Source organism: Oncorhynchus tshawytscha, linkage group LG16 (genome assembly GCF_018296145.1).
Source record: "Oncorhynchus tshawytscha isolate Ot180627B linkage group LG16, Otsh_v2.0, whole genome shotgun sequence".
NCBI lineage: Eukaryota > Metazoa > Chordata > Actinopteri > Salmoniformes > Salmonidae > Oncorhynchus > Oncorhynchus tshawytscha.
In genome coordinates this window covers 30,781,494-30,797,283 of record NC_056444.1, presented here as the reverse complement: position 1 = coordinate 30,797,283, position 15,790 = coordinate 30,781,494, and positions in this window count along the sequence as shown.

Sequence of the window (15,790 nt, the reverse complement as noted above, 5' to 3'; positions counted from 1 at the left end):
CACCATGCTTGAAAATATGAAGAGTGGTACTCAGTGATGAGTTGTGTTGGATTTGCACCAAACATAACACTTTGGTATAAAGGAAATAAAGTTCATTTCTTTGCTATATTTTTGCAGTTTTATTTTAGTGCCTTATTGCAAACAGGATGCATGTTTTGGAATATTTTTATTCTGTACAGGTTCCTTCTTTTAGGTCGATTAGGTTAGTATTGTGGAGTAACTATGTACATTGTTGTTGATCCATCCTCAGTTTTCTCCTATCACAGCCATTAAACACTGTAACTGTTTTAAAGTCACCACCGGCCTCATGGCGAAATCCGTTTCCATCCTCTCCGGCAACTGAGTTAGGAAAGACGCCTGTATCTTTGTAGTGACTGGGTGTATTGATACACCATCCATAGTGTAATTAATAACTTCACCAGGATATTCAATATCTGCTTTATTAAAAAAAAAACATTCTACCAATACGTGTCCTTCTTTGCGAGGCATTGGAAAACCTCCCTGGTCTTTGTGGTCAAATCTGTGTTTGAAATTCACTGCACGACCCGAGGGACCTCACAGATAATTGTATACGGTGGGGTACAGAGATGAGGTAGTCATTCAAAAATCATGTCAAACACTATTATTGCACACACAGAAAAAAGGGTTCCTGAAGGGTTCTTCGGCAGATAGAACCCAAATAGAACCCTTTTTGGTTTCCAGTTATAACTCTTTTGGGGCACATCAAATCAAATCAAATCAAACCAAATGTTATTTGTCACATACACATGGTTAGCAGATGTTAATGTGAGTGTAGCGAAATGCTTGTGCTTCTTGTTCCGACCATGCAGTAATATCAAACAAGTAATCTAATAATTCCCCAACAGCTACCTAATATAGACCAATCTAAATGATTGAATGAATGAGAATATGTACATATAAATATATGGATGAGTGATGGCCGAGCGGCATAGACAAGGTGCAATAGATGGTATGAAATACAGTATATACATATGATATGAGTAATGTAAGATATGGAAACATTATTAAAGTGGCATTATTTAAAGTGACTAGTGATACCTTTATTAAGTCCATTTATTAAAGTGGCCAGTGATTTGGGTCTGTATGTTGGCAGCATTCTCTCTATGTTAGTGATGGCTGTTTAACAGTCTGATGGCCTTGAGATAGAAGCTGTTTTTCAGTCTCTCGGTCCCAGCTTTGATGCACCTGTACTGACCTCGCCTTCTGGATGATAGTGGGGTGAACAGGCAGTGGCTTGGGTGGTTGATGTCCTTGATGATCTTGTTGGCCTTCCTGTGACATCGGGTGGTGTAGGTGACCTCGAGGGCAGGTAATCTGCCCCCAGTGATGCATTGTGCAGACTGCACTACCCTCTGGAGAGCTTTGCCGTTGAGGACGGTGCAGTTGCCGTATCAGGCGGTGATACAACCCAACAGGATGCTCTCAATTGTGCATCTGTAAAAGTTCTTGAGGGTTTTAGGTGACAAGCCAAATTTCTTCAGCCTCTTGAGGTTGAAGAGGCGCTGTTGCGCCTTCTTCACCACACTGTATGTGTGGGTGGACAATTTCAGTTTGTCCGTGATGTGTATGCCGAGGAACTTGAAACAAATGTGTGCCCCAAAAATGTATTGGGGAGGGGCACACGGGGACCCTGGCTAAGTCAGGTAGGAGACCTGAGCCAACTAATCGTGCTTACCGTGGCAAGGGGTTGACCGGGCAGGGACCGTGTTATGCGGTGAGGCGCACGGTGTCCCCAGTGCGCACGCATAGCCCGGTGCGCTACATCGCAGCTCCTCCTATTGGCCGGGCTAGAGTGGGCATCGAGCCAGGAGGAATGAAGCCGGCTCAGCGCATCTGGTCTCCAGTGCGTCTCCTCGGCCTGGGTTATATGGCACCAGCCCTACGCACGGTGTCCCCGGTTCGCCAGCACAGCCCAGTGCGGTCTGTTCCACCCCGCCGCACTTGACGGGCTACAGGGGGTATCCAGCTAGGACAGGTTGTGCAGGCTCGGTGCTCGAAACCTCCAGTGCACCTCCACGGTCCAGTCCACCCGGTGCCTCCCCCATGCACCAGGCCTCCTGTGGCAGCCCCACGCACCAAGCTGTATCTCCGTCTCCTCCCTCTAGGTGCTCCTGCCTGTCCAGCACTTCCAGAGTCTCCCTCCTGTCCGGAGCCGCCAGAGCCGCCCGTCAGTCAGGAGCCGCCAGAGCCGCCCGTCAGTCAGGAGCTGCCAGAACCGCCCGTCAGTCAGGAGCCGCCAGAACCGCCCGTCAGTCAGGAGCCGCCAGAGCCGCCCATCAATCAGGAGCAGCCAGAGCGGCCCGTCAGTCAGCAGCTGCCAGAGCCACCCGTCAGTCAGGAGTTGCCAGAGCCACCTTTCACTCCGGCACTGCCAGAGTCGCCCTTCACTCCGGCGCTGCCAGAGTCTCCCTTCACTCCGGCGCTGCCAGAGTCTGCTGTCGATTCGGGGCCCGCTGAAAGTGTCCCCAGTCCGGGGTCAGCGGCGAGGGTCGCCGCTCCAAAGGCAACACCTAAGTGGGCCCAGACTATGGTAGAGTGGGGTCCACGTCCCACGCCAGAGCCGCCACCGCGGACAGATGCCCACCCAGACCCTCCATTATGGGTTTAGGTTTATCTTGGGGGGGTCACGTCCTGACCTTCCTTTTTTTATGTCTCTATTTTAGGTTGGTCAGGACGTGAGTTGGGGTGGGCATTCTATGTTTTGTTCTATGTTTGTATTTCTATGTGTTTGGCCTGGTATGGTTCCCAATCAGAGGCAGCTGTCAATCGTTGTCTCTGATTGAGAACCATACTTAGGCAGCCTGGTTTCGCCCTTGAGTTGTGAGTAGTTGTGTTCTGTCTCTGTCTCTGTACCAGACAGGACTGTTTCGTTTGTTCCGTTTTGTTACTTTTGTTCTAGTGTTCAGTGTAATTAAAAGATCATGAACATGTACCACGCTGCACCTTGGTCCTCTCCTTCTTCCACCTACGACGATCGTTACACCGAGTCAACGTATAAATTGATGTTATTGTCTGAGGCTTCCCTGGAACATTTTCCAGTCCGCGTGATCAAAACAATCTTGAAGCGTGGATTCCGATTGGTCAAATCGGCATTGAAGGTTCTAGTCACGGGTACATCCTGTTTGAATTTCTACCTATAGGATGGTACAAACCAGATGGAGTTGGGTTAGATTTGCCGAAGGGAGGGTGGGGGAGGGTCTTGTATGCATCGTGGAAGTTTGAGTAGCAGTGGTCCAGTGTTTTGATCGAGCGGGTACTACAGTCAATGTGCTTGTATAATTTAGGTAGCCGAGGGTGGGGCCTCCCACTCCTCTTTCTATTCTGGTTAGGGCCAGTTTGCTCTGTTCTGTGCAGGGAGTAGTACACAGCGTTGTACGAGATCTTCAGTTTCTTGGCAATTTCTCGCTTGGAATAGCCTCAATTTAATAGAACAAGAATAGACTAACAAGTTTCAGAAGAAAGTTCTTTGTTTCTGGCCATTCTGAGCCTGTAATCGAACCCACAAATGCTGATTCTCCAGATACTCAACAAGTCTAAAGAAGGCCAGTTTTATTGTATCTTTAATCAGGACAACAGTTTTCAGCTGTGCTAACATATTTGCAGAAGGGTTTTCTAATGATCAATTAGCCTTTTAAAATGATAAACTTGGATTAGCTAACACAACGTGCCATTGGAACACAGGAGTGATGGTTGCTGTTAATGGGCCTCTGTACGCCTATGTAGATATTAAATTAAAAGTCTGCCATTTCCAGCTACAGTAGTCATTTACAATATTTACAATGTCTACACTGTATTTCTGATCAATTTGATGTTATTTTAATGGACAAAAAATGTGCTTTTCTTTCAAAAACAAGGACATTTCTAAGAGACCCCAAACTTTTGAACGGTAGTGTACTGTATATATATTCCGGTCTCTGACATTGCTTTTTCCGATATTTCTTCATTTAATAATTTTTACTTTGGATTATGTGCGTATTGTTTTGTATTGTTTTCTAGGTATTATTGCACTGTTGGAGCTAGAAACACAAGCATTTTGCTGTTCCCTCGATACCATCTGCAAATCTGTGTTAGCGATCAATACAGTTTGATTTGATTTGATTTTGATTTAGGGAAACATATCTCACTAAACAATCGAGACATTTTTCTTTTCCTGGCAATATAACTCCTCCAATTATGTACTCTCGTTTTCCATCCCACACCTGTTCCTTCTCTTCTTTTCCTCTCTTCTCCGCCCACCTCTCCTCTTTATCCTCTTTGAATTAGAGAAACCAAGCACAGGGCAGCAAATGGTGTTTGAAAGAATAAAAAATCAAAAAAATCAAAGCGAAATCGGCAGAATGCTTATTTTCAGAGTCTGGCGCCCAGTTGAACTGAGCAATGCCCAAGTTCCAGTGAAAAGAAATGTAGACTGCCTGAATGCAAATTAAATCCCCCTCATTCCTGCAAATATTGTCTTATCCATTAGTGTGAGCTGACTAAAAAGGAGTGGTTTCTCATTGTCGGCTGTGGAGGGAGAAGTCAGGGGAAGAATTCTATTCAGCCTTCGGGTCTTGGGGGCTCAGTGCACTTGGGGTTTGTTTGGGACCATTCAGATGCCGTAGACCGTGGCAACAAAGAGCGCTTTCAGCGTACCTCACTGTAAAAGCATGTGAAAAAGAAGAAGAAGAATAAAGAAGAGAAGAGAGAGAGAGAGAGAGAGAGAGAGAGAGAGAGAGAGAGAGAGAGAGAGAGAGAGAGAGAGAGAGAGAGAAACTAACATTGGTTGGCCCATGGGGGATTTCTGGAGGAAAAGTTTAACTGTAGGCCTGGTCTGAGTGAGCTAAGGTTGTGTATGTTTTCTATGTGTGTATGTTTTCTATGGTCCAGTTTATTTTGCTCTGTGGGATATTGGAGGACTTCACGCAATATGTGGAGTTCTCTGTAGCTGGTAAAGAGGTGAATGTGTGTGTGTGGTGGGGTTTTTCATCACGTCTGCCTCCCTCTTTGAGGTTGACACCAGTTGGCTTGCCTTAATGGAGCTTCTACATCTGGGAGAGAAAGCGTTGTACTAGCATAGAAACACACCTGTCACATCCTCTCCATAGCAGTTTGTGTATATTCATGTATTTACAGATATTTTGTACAGCTACTGTCTTGCATGAGTGTTGACTAATTCAGTTAAGGTTTACACTTTCAGTCACTCGGTTTAATCATAAAGCACTTCTATAACTTACTGTATAACAATGAAGGTTGGTACAGACACAAAGCAGAGATAACTTTAGAAATACTAAACAAACAAAAAACACAGACAGACATGATCTTATAGTGCTTTTCACATGATTCGCCCCTTCGTTCAAACTCCAAGGTCTGCTGTCTGTTGTCTGTTCGTTTGAGTCCACATGAGAAAATGGGGCCTATAGCGCATTTACAGAGTTCAATGGAGTCAGTTCGTTCTCTTGAATGTTGCACAGTTCATATGGAATCCATTTGTTTCATGACAACAATCCCGTACTGTACAATATTTGTATCAAGTCAAAGAGAAACTCTTGTGCAATACGTACGTGTGTGTTTATGTGTGTAGGTGGAGAGAGGTGTGTGCAGCTAGTAGAATACCCTTTGGCATTCCAGCTTTATTTTTCTAGTTTGTCAGCAGCTGCAGTACTATGTAGCATGGATGGGTCAGGGAAGCAGCGTTCGACCAACCAAAGTAAAACCACCAAATTCGACTTTCTTCAGATTTTTTCTCTCTTGTTCTCTTTCTCTCCCTCTTCTCTTTTGGAGACCTGGCACCAGCCCAGCCAGCTGTATAATCAAGTCATTCATTTATTCTTTATTGACAGATGCTACTTCTAGAACTTGGACAGATTACAGATTGTTTTTCAAACCTCAGGGAAAGTTTTCATTCTGTGGCGGGTTGATATATAGCACGGAGAGCTTTGTTACTGTTGGACCAAACAGAGCTACTTGGTGAACGGGTGGAAGAGGGCATTCCTCTATTATTTTGTTGAAAGGGAGTATCCTCAGTGTAGAAATAGATCAGAAGATACATCATAGAACCATATGTGGGACTGGTGCTTTGGCAGTTAATGCACCTCTCAACGTTATATGCTATTCAATATTCAAATTCATGACGAGCCAGATTCCAAATTGCATTTCCTTACTCAGACTTTGTGGTGAGGCCCAAAGAGGCACATACCAATGCATTTGTCATGCATTAACAGTCTGTTACAGTGTTATACATAATATATTGTGTGGTCAGAAGAATTCATATTAGAGGTTACAATGACTCCAGGCTTAGTCTGTACATGTGTGTGTGTGTGTGTGTGTTTTTGGGTGTGTGTGTGTGTGTGTCTGCATGCATGTGGTAAAGACTTGGAGTCCCTGGTTCAGGTCTGCTTGGTGAAGACTCAGTGAGACAGTTGTTTTTCCAATGCATTCTCCCCTGACATGTCAGCTTCTTATAAAATATCACCTTAGGAGGGGGGCGACAGCTAGCCCAGTGGTTAGAGCATTGGGCCAGTAACCGAAAGATCGCTGGATTGAATCCCCTGGCTGGTAAAGGTAAAAATCTGTCATTCTGCTCCTGAACAAGGAAGTTAATCCAATGTTCCCCGGTAGGTTGTCATTGTAAATTAGAATTTGTTATTAACTGACTTGCCTAGTTAAATAAAATACAAAAATAATTAGAGTCTACCTGGCTTTCCCTGCAGCCCTGGTACAGAGAGGGGGCCTCCCTCTGTGTCATGGATACAGATTTACCAGATGGACTCTATCTTAGTTTGTGTTTGGTTAAATGCATGTCATACATAAAAACCTCACTTGAACATAAGGAAGCCGGCAGAGCCAAGACAACCTGAAGGAGAAGCGAAAACAGGTTGCTGGTGACAGATGAAATGAAGTATCACCTCTCTCTCTCCCCCTCTGGCAACCTGTCACTTATGAGTTTTCCCTAAAAAAAAAAGTTCCTCAACTAAGACCTAGATTAAACGAGATCAAGCGTTAACTGGCAATAGCCGACACCCACATAGCTGATGTTTTGGCAGTGTTGAAGGTGTAACTGTGTTGGAGCTGTCAAATTGGTGAGCAGCTGCTCTTGGTCATTGTCACGAAGCCACACCTGTCCCATTTTGTTAGTAGTTCAGAACAAAAAAGTGTTGGCTATATAGAAAGAATGACGCTCAAATTGAAAATCATTAAACAAAATAATGAGGATTTCTATCAGCGTAATAGAGGTGTAGATTACATCTCACATTCCAGTGTTTTTAACATGGCTGCATGGGATTTCTCTTAATGCGACTTTGTGCAGCCAATGGCAATGTCCTCTTTAGGTATAATGCCAGGAGCCGGTTGTGGATTTCACAGCTCTAATGCAGTTTGACCTCCGACACCACCAAAACAACCTCTATGCAGACGTCGGCTAAAGCGTATCGGATTGAATAGAGCACTAAGAGTCACATGCAACACACGCACAATGATGCACATGAACAAACAAATGCACAGTAGGCCTATATGATGTACAATATCTCAGTTACCGATTAGCCTCTGGCCACACACAACATCCTCAAACTCTACCAATGTTTCATGTTACTGTCTCAAATGTGGGTGATATTTTTACCATCTTTAACAGGAAAAGTATTTCTGAATTCTACACCACTATGGTGACTAATGTTGAGCAGGCCCCTCCTTCAGCTGTCAAGAAATATGGTGAGAAATAAGACTGCAGGGTTAGAAATTGGGAAACGTTTGCTGACATTTCTGTTTTTCCACTTAAGGTAGAACTCTGCCAAACCGTGGAACAGTGACACCTCCTTAAAACCCACATCCACTGCTGAGGTTTACATGTCTGACAGACTATTTTACCATCTCTACTGCCTAAGAGAGTGTGGAGGTTTTCAAAGGGGAAATGAATACATTTTCCAAAGGAAACTGAATATGTTCGTCGACCATTGCCCTTCACCGTACCAAAGTTGAGAGGCTCTTTTCGATGATCTAGGCCTACATGTTAAAGTAGCCAGAGCTCACTGAGTCATCTCTAAAGAGTCATTATGTAAAACCCAGAGAGAAGAGCTGTGAACCTGAAGGTGATGTGTAAACTCAGCAGTCAGAGGTGTCTTCAGGGCAGTTCAGTTGCGGAGTCACGTTCCTTTGGCAGTCCAGACATCAGGCCCAGTACTGAACCTAATTAGGCAATTTAGACAGACAGGATCCCATTCCCACACAATGACCTGTCTGTCTCCATGTCTACTCAGCTATGTCTGAACTTTCTCTCCCCTTACCTGTACTAGACATCTCTCTCTCTCTCTCTCTCTCTCTCTATTTCTCTCTCTCACACACACACACACTTCTCCACATCTCCCTCTACACAATTACCCCTCCAGCGATGATAGGATTATGTCTGACGTGTTTAAGGAAGTGCTTTGGCAGCAGCAGATAGAGGAGGTAGGCAATAAAACACACACACACACACACACACACACACACACACACACACACACACACACACACACACACACACACACACACACACACACACACACACACACACACACACACACACACACACTGTTACAGGCTTCAGTCAGTAACCTTGTACCAGGCAGGTTTGGACGGCACATCTGTCTGTCAAGCCCAAAGTGGAATGAATCTGTGTGTAAAGTGAGGAGAGGATGAGAAAGTGGGAAAGAGTGTTTTTGTTATCGTTACAGGTGTCAGGCAGGATGACAGAAGGGGATTGTACTGTTGCTAAACTGATCACTGCTGTTTGATTTGGGTGTAGAATTGTCAAGGCTTAGTTAGCAGGAAGAGTCAGGACAGGACAGTTGAAGGAGGGAGACAGGAAGGTAAGCTGATGCTGCCTGGTGTGTGTGTGTGTGTGTGTGTGTGTGTGTGTGTGTGTGTGTGTGTGTGTGTGTGTGTGTGTGTGTGTGTGTGTGTGTGTGTGTGTGTGTGTGTGTGTGCGATCTTCACTTGTCTGGTGTTCACCTAGCAACGTCCCTCCCTGCCAAGAACATGACAAACGGTAATGTCAGGGGAGAGATAAAAAAATAACATATTGTAAAACACACCATTAGCTCCTAGCGTAGCACGATGCAGCTCCATGGTTCCCATCTTGTATTTCACAGCAAAAGACTAACTGAATTCCACAAAAATTACATAATTGCTGGGTAGTTTTCCCATTGATGACTTTGGGGTTAAACGATAAAATAGAAAAAGTCAGGATAAGCAGGGAATTCTCAAAAGTCGCTACTTTGGTAACCTGGCAGACGAAAACTATTACCATAGAGACCCAAGAAGACACATGGGGGGATAGAGAGGGAGAGCAATATTCCAAACCCAACCCAACCCTTGCCGATAGATAATTGTAGACAAGCAAGTCCAAAAGAGGGGGTGTCTACTACTCCTCTGCTCCTCTACTCTGTACATCCGACATCCTGTTGCTTTCAGAGGGGTTTTTTATCCCAGAGAGGGAGAACAATTGGCAGAAACTGGAGCAGCAGGACTTGAAGGAGGGCTCTCTATATACCTGCTGCTTTGAACTCTAATACAACGTGTTCCAACGCATTACCCTTCTGCTAACCCTGGAGGTGTGCTTTTATACAGTTGTGGAGTTGATTCAGGTAGTGAAGTTTTATATGAAGTCATGGATGAATAAATCAAAGTTATAGGACACGGGTTGAAAATACTTTCTTCAAAGTAGTTCAAATGTCCTTTCAAATGTTTGCTGAATCGCTAACAGGTGTTTTGATTTATAATGTCTTGTTTTTAATTGATGAAATGAGATGTGAAATGTTACGAACGTGGAAGGAGATCAGTTTATATTAGCTGTTGTATATGCACATTAGAAGATGGTGTTCTACATAGGATACACGAAAGAATCTATACCCAACATTTTCTTTCCTCCAATGCATGTTTTCTGACATGGAACACCTGTGGGGGAACATTGTAAAGGACACCTCGTGTAATTTAACCAATCATATAGCTTTATAAATAATATGACAGGAAAGAATTAGCTGGAGGCTTGAGTATACCCCAGGCACTTTCCCCTCAAATCAAGTTTGTGATTTCGTATTATGAAATATATTTCCAGATGCCTAGAGTTGAACATTTTTACTGTCTATGATTTCAACAAAACCTTCAACATGAACGAGATGTAGGACAGCACCAATTTAGTGCATTACTTTTGACCATAGCCCGATGGGTGTCCCCATATTGATGTCCATTCTCTTCTTCAGCTGTTGTCCTCTACATTTCGAATAGATGAAATCAATCAAATCCTTAGGGACATTCTGTTGTGCTAGATTCAGAGGGTTCTTCAGTACTGGTAGACTCTTAAAAATGAAGTTGCAAGTTGGAACCAAACAAGGTTCTTATGAGCGATGTCGTAAGGGAACCATTTTAAGGGTCTCTGAAGAACCATAAATGTGATGGTTCTTTAAAGAACTAAATACAAATTCTAAACCAGAAATGTTTTGACCCTACAGGACCAGAATTGAATTGCACTGCTGCAGGGTTTTAAGCCTTATTTGCATATTTCCCAGGGTGCCTTTCAAGTTAATATTAGAGTTACCAGCACCACCCATGACTATGTTTGCTAGCGAAAGAGAGATGATTGGTGCATTATTAAAGAAATATTTTTTCCTGTGACCAAGTGAGGTCGAAGTAAATATATTGTCATTATAATTCCTTTATTTTAAGACAATACAACACATAAACTACCAATCAAAAGTTTTAAAACACCTACTCATAACATGGGTTTTTCTTAATTTTTTACTATTTTCTACATTGTAGAATAATAGTGAAGACATCAAAACTATGAAATAACACATATGGAATCATGTAGGAACCAAAAAAGGGATAAACAAATCAAAATATATTTGAGATTCTTCAAATAGTCACCCTTTGCCTTGATGACAGCTTTCCACACTCTTAGCATTCTCTCAATTGCTTCACCTGGAATTATTTTCCAACAGTCTTGAAGGAGTTCCCACATATGCTGAGCACTTGTTGACTGCTTTTCCTTCACACTGCAGTCCGACTCGTCCCAAACCATCTCAATTAGGTTGAGGTTGGGGGATTGTGGAGGCCAGGTCATCTGATGCAGCACTCCATCACTCTCCTTCTTGGTAAAATAGACCTTAAACAGCCTGGAGGTGTATTTGGTCATTGTCCTGTTGAAAAACTAATGATAGTCCCACTAAGCACAAACCAGATGAGATGGTGTATCGCTGCAGAATGCTGTGGTAGCCATACTGGTTAAAAATCAAATCATATCAAATCAAATTTATTTGTCACATACACATGGTTAGCAGATGTTAATGCGAGTGTAGCGAAATGCTTGTGCTTCTAGTTCCGACAATGCAGTAATAGCCAACAAGTAATCTAACTAACAATTCCAAAACTACTGTCTTATGCACAGTGTAAGGGGATAAGAATACTGTATGTACATAGAGATATATGAGTGAGTGATGGTACAGAGCAGCATAGGCAAGATACAGTAGATGGTATCGAGTACAGTATATACATATGAGATGAGTATGTAAACAAAGTGGCATAGTTAAAGTGGCTAGTGATACATGTAATTACATAAGGATGCAGTAGATGATATAGAGTACAGTATATACGTATACATATGAGATGAATAATGTAGGGTATGTAAACATTATATTAGGTAGCATTGTTTAAAGTGGCTAGTGATATATTTTACATCATTTCCCATCAATTCCCATTATTAAAGTGGCTGGAGTTGAGTCAGTGTGTTGGCAGCGGCCACTCAGTGTTAGTGGTTGCTGTTTAACAGTCTGATGGCCTTGAGATAGAAGCTGTTTTTCAGTCTCTCGGTCCCAGCTTTGATGCACCTGTACTGACCTCGCCTTCTGGATGATAGCGGGGTGAACAGGCAGTGGCTCGGGTGGTTGTTGTCCTTGATGATCTTTATGGCCTTCCTGTAACATCGGGTGGTGTAGGTGTCCTGGAGGGCAGGTAGTTTGCCCCCGGTGATGCGTTGTGCAGACCTCACTACCGTCTGGAGAGCCTTACGGTTGTGGGCGGAGCAGTTGCCGTACCAGGCGGTGATACAGCCTGCCAGGATGCTCTCGATTGTGCATCTGTAGAAGTTTGTGAGTGCTTTTGGTGACAAGCCGAATTTCTTCAGCCTCCTGAGGTTGAAGAGGCGCTGCTGCGCCTTCTTCACGATGCTGTCTGTGTGAGTGGACCAATTCAGTTTGTCTGTGATGTGTATGCCGAGGAACTTAAAACTTACTACCCTCTCCACTACTGTTCCATCAATGTGGATAGGGGGGTGTTCCCTCTGCTGTTTCCTGAAGTCCACAATCATCTCCTTAGTTTTGTTGACGTTGAGTGTGAGGTTATTTTCCTGACATCACACTCCGAGGGCCCTCACCTCCTCCCTGTAGGCCGTCTCGTCGTTGTTGGTAATCAAGCCTACCACTGTTGTGTCGTCCGCAAACTTGATGATTGAGTTGGAGGCGTGCGTGGCCACGCAGTCATGGGTGAACAGGGACTACAGGAGAGGGCTCAGAACGCACCCTTGTGGGGTCCCAGTGTTGAGGATCAGCGGGGTGAAGATGTTGTTGCCTACCCTCACCACCTGGGGGCGGCCCGTCAGGAAGTCCAGTACCCAGTTGCACAGGGCGGGGTCGAGACCCAGGGTCTCGAGCTTGATGATGAGCTTGGAGGGTACTATGGTGTTAAATGCCGAGCTGTAGTCGATGAACAGCATTCTCACATAGGTATTCCTCTTGTCCAGATGGGTTAGGGCAGTGTGCAGTGTGGTTGAGATTGCATCGTCTGTGGACCTATTTGGGCGGTAAGCAAATTGGAGTGGGTCTAGGGTGTCAGGTAGGGTGGAGGTGATATGGTCCTTGACTAGTTTCTCAAAGCACTTCATGATGACGGAAGTGAGTGCTACGGGCGGTAGTCGTTTAGCTCAGTTACCTTAGCTTTCTTGGGAACAGGAACAATGGTGGCCCTCTTGAAGCATGTGGGAACAGCAGACTGGTATAGGGATCGATTGAATATGTCCGTAAACACACCAGCCAGCTGGTCTGCGCATGCTCTGAGGGCGCGGCTGGGGATGCCGTCTGGGCCTGCAGCCTTGCGAGGGTTAACACGTTTAAATGTTTTACTCACCTCGGCTGCAGTGAAGTTATTTAGTCTGCCTGGGAGCAAGACATCCTGGTCCGTGACTGGGCTGGTTTTCTTCTTGTAGTCCGTAATTGACTGTAGACCCTGCCACATACCTCTTGTGTCTGAGCCGTTGAATTGAGATTCTACTTTGTCTCTATACTGACGCTTAGCTTGTTTGATAGCCTTGCGGAGGGAATAACTGCACTGTTTGTATTCAGTCATGTTACCAGTCACCTTGCCCTGATTAAAAGCAGTGGTTCGCACTTTCAGTTTCATGCGAATGCTGCCATCAATCCACGGTTTCTGGTTAGGGAATGTTTTAATCGTTGCTATGGGAACGACATCTTCAACGCACGTTCTAATGAACTCGCACACCGAATCAGCGTATTCGTCAATGTTGCTGTCTGACGCAATACGAAACATATCCCAGTCCACGTGATGGAAGCAGTCTTGGAGTGTGGAATCAGCTTGGTCTGACCAGCGTTGGACAGGAGAGTCGTGGTCAGCTTTTCCGAAAGGAGGGCGGGGCAGGGCCTTATATGCGTCGCGGAAGTTAGAGTAACAATGATCCAAGGTTTTTCCCGCCGTGGTTGCGCAGTCGATATGCTGATACAATTTAGGGAGTCTTGTTTTCAGATTAGCCTTGTTAAAATCCCCAGCTACAATGAATGCAGCCTCAGGATGTATGGATTCCAGTTTGCAAAGAGTCAAATAAAGTTTGTTCAGAGCCATCGATGTGTCTGTTTGGGGGGGAATATATGGCTGCACCGCCTCCGATAGCATCTCTCCAGTGAGCCATGTTTCCGTCAATCAAAGAACGTTACAGTCTCTGATGTCCCTCTGGAAAGCTACCCTTGCTCGGATTTCATCAACCTTGTTGTCAAGAGACTGGACATTGGCGAGAAGAATGCTGGGGAGTGGTGCACGATGTGCCCGTCTCCGGAGTCTGACCAGAAGACCGCCTCGTTTCCCTCTTTTACGGAGTCGTTTTTTTGGGTCGCCGGCTGGGATCCATTCCGTTGTCCTGGTTGAAAGGCAGAACACAGGATCCGCTTCGTGAAAGTCATATTCTTGGTCGTACTGATGGTGAGTTGACGCTGATCTTATATTCAGTGTGCCTTGAATTCTAAATCAATCGCAGATAGTTTCACCAGCAAAGCACCCCCACACCATCACACCTCAACCCTCCATGCTTTACGGTGGGAAATACACATGCGGAGATCATCCTTTCACCCACACCACGTCTCACAAAGACACGGCGGTTGGAATCAAAAATCTCCAATTTGGTCTCCAGATCAAAGGACAAATTACCACCGGTCTAATGTCCATTGCTTGTGTTTCTTGGCCCAAGCAAGTCTCTTCTTCTTATTGGTATCCTTTAGTAGTGGTTTCTTTGCAGCAATTCGACCACGAAGGCCTGATTCACACAGTCTCCTCTGAAAAGTTGATGTTGAGATGTGTCTGTTAGTTGAACTCTGTGAAGCATTTATTTGGGCTGCAATTTCTGAGGCTGGTAACTCTAATGAACTTATCCTCTGCAGCAGAGGTAACTCTGGGTCTTCCTTCTTGTGGCAGTCCTTATGAGAGCCAGTACTTGATGGTTTTTGCAACTGCACTTGAATAAACTTTAAAAGTTCTTGAAATGTTTCGGATTGACTGACTCTCACATCTTAAAGTAATGATGGACTGTCATTTCTCTTTGCTTATTTGAGCTGTTCTTGCCATAATATGGACTTGGTCTTTTACCAAATAGAGCTATCTTCTGTATATCCCCCTACCTTGTCACAACACAACTGATTGGCTCAAACACATTAAGAAGAAACAAATTCCACAAATTAACTTTTAACAAAACACACCTGTTAGTTGAAATGCATTCCAGGTGACTACCTCATGAAGCTGGTTGAGAGAATGCCAAAAGTGTGCAAAGCTGTCATAAAGGCAAAGGGTTGCTATTTGAAGAATCTGAAATATAAAATATATTTTGAGATTTGTTTAACACTTTTTTGGTTACTGCATGATCCCATATGTGTTATTTCATAGTTTTGATTATTCTAGACTATAGAAAATAATACAAATAAAGAAAAACCCTTGAATGAGTAGGTCTTCTAAAACTTTTGACTGGTAGTGAATTTCATAAGGCCTTCTTTTGAGGGCCTAGTTTTACCATTATACAGTGGCCTGAAACTCATGGTTTACAGGCCACATCAGGCCTGCAAGTCACATTATTATGGTTTGCAAAATGATGTGTAATTCCTATTGGAACCCAGCCAGAGTGGGGAGAGCCAGCATTTTGAGTTTTTATTCACCCGCAATCTCCATTTAGAATGACTGCCAGGGTTAGGAAGACAACAATATGAGACTACCTTAAACATCTAAACTGGAATAACCATTTCTTTAACAGGTGCAATAAGTCCACCACTGATTGAAATAGTTGTTATTAATATGTTTCATAATTTCATAATTAATAAAGATTATATGTATAAAAAAACTGACGAAAATCCAGTGTTTTTATATCGAACAGTTTAAAACAAATATTTCAGTCACCTATAATATTGGGATGCAAACTGAAATTTGAATATGTTTCAATTATATATCTGACATGTGTTTAAAGTGTATACTTTTGTTTCAATGTAGATTTGTTTAA